Consider the following 1,701-nt stretch of genomic DNA (forward strand, 5'->3'; position numbering starts at 1 on the left):
AAAGATCAGAATCGTTAGGGTTTGGGAGGAAACAATTTCGGCATATCAAATCGTTCTCAAAGGTAATGAAATTTGGTAGGTTTATTCCCAAGTCTTTCATTGTCATTCGCCTTTTTACAGAAGTAGATTTGGATTTAAACTCCATGAGTTATTGGCAGTTTCGTAAGACACGTTTTCTCAGACGCGAGTTGGGACCATCGGAGATTGTAACTGAGATCGTGGTCTCGTGTGGTGCCTGATCGTGCTAAATATTTGTGGGAAGCTTAGTGACGTCTAGGGGTAGCTTTTCACCGGAGCGATTTGATAGTTAACGGTTGGTTTTTATTTTAGGGTTTCGTCTTTGAGACTGTTCTTTTCTGATGTTTCTGTCCAGTTTTGTTATAAGTCGTTTTTGGTTGTGTGGCTTGTTGTAGGGCGTTTCTGGGCTGTTTCAGACGTTAGGAGGGTCTCAACTGGTTGTATTGGTTGTTATAATCAGTTGATAAGGTGAGTGCATGACCATGGCTTATCTAAGCCTGAGAATCCTTTGTTGTTCTTGCTTGATTGGTGGTGCTTTGTGGTGTTGTTCTTGCTTGATTGGTTGTGTTAGTGGTGTTGTTCTTGCTTGTGGTGGTTGTGTTATGGTTCTTATAGGTTCCTGAAGGTTTTGGGTGAGGTTGGAACGGATTGGAGATGATTGGAAACGGAGGTTCGTCGTTTGGATTCGTGCAGTTCGCGTTTGCGAAGGNGTAGTGCCGCCAGTGGGTGGTGGGCAGGTTCCAGCGGTGCAGCCTGTGGTGGGTTTGCAGGTAGGTGTGCAGCTGGGGGCCGAGGTAGTGGATGCTCAGTATGTGAGGATGATGGAGCAGATGCGGCATGTGGGAGCAGGGTATTTCTCAGAAAGTACCGATCCGAGTGTAGCAGATGAGTGGAGAGAGCGGATGGAAGATATTTTCCTTTCGCTTAGGTGTCCCGACCATTACAGGGTGGATCTGGCAGTGTTTTACTTGTCAGGAGATGCACGTGTGTGGTGGAGGTTGGTGACAGCACGGAGGGTTCAGCGGGGTATGTCTTGGGGGGGATTTTGTGAGGGAGTTTAACTCCAAGTATTTTCCTCAGGAGGCTCTTGATCGTATGGAGGCACGATTCTTGGAGTTGACTCAGGGGGACCGTACAGTGCGGGAGCTGGATGCAGAGTTCAGTCGGCTTGTGGGGTATGCAGGCCGGGCATGGGAGCCAGAGTCGGCTTAGGTGCGGAGGTTTTTGTTGGCTCTGCGGGATGATTTGAGGACTCGGTGCAGAGTGAGGAGCTATGCTACGAGAGCGGAGCTGGTTGAGGTTGCAGCTGGGATAGAGGATGACTTGAGGTCACAGTTGGTGGTGGTCAGTTCAGTGGCTCAGACCGAGAAGACATTGGAGCAGGGCATTCCAAGCAAGGATAGGCAGTCGGAGCAAAGGCGTAAGAGGAGGCGGGAAGAGACGACAGTGGCAAACCAAGGTGGCCAGGGAGGTTTTGGGCGCGGGAGCATGGATCACGTGTCGGCAAGCGGGCCCAGGGGAGGTGATTCGCAGGAGTACCGTCGAGTGTGTTATCATTGCGGGGAGGAAGGGCATATCAGGCGTTTCTGTCCTAAGAGGAGGCAGATGATGGAGGTTGCGGTGCAGCCGAAGGGAGGACCGGGTGTCCATTCCGGCGCTTAGTTTTAGCTTTTGTTTTCTTTC

Source organism: Camelina sativa, chromosome 17 (genome assembly GCF_000633955.1).
Source record: "Camelina sativa cultivar DH55 chromosome 17, Cs, whole genome shotgun sequence".
Taxonomy (NCBI): domain Eukaryota; kingdom Viridiplantae; phylum Streptophyta; class Magnoliopsida; order Brassicales; family Brassicaceae; genus Camelina; species Camelina sativa.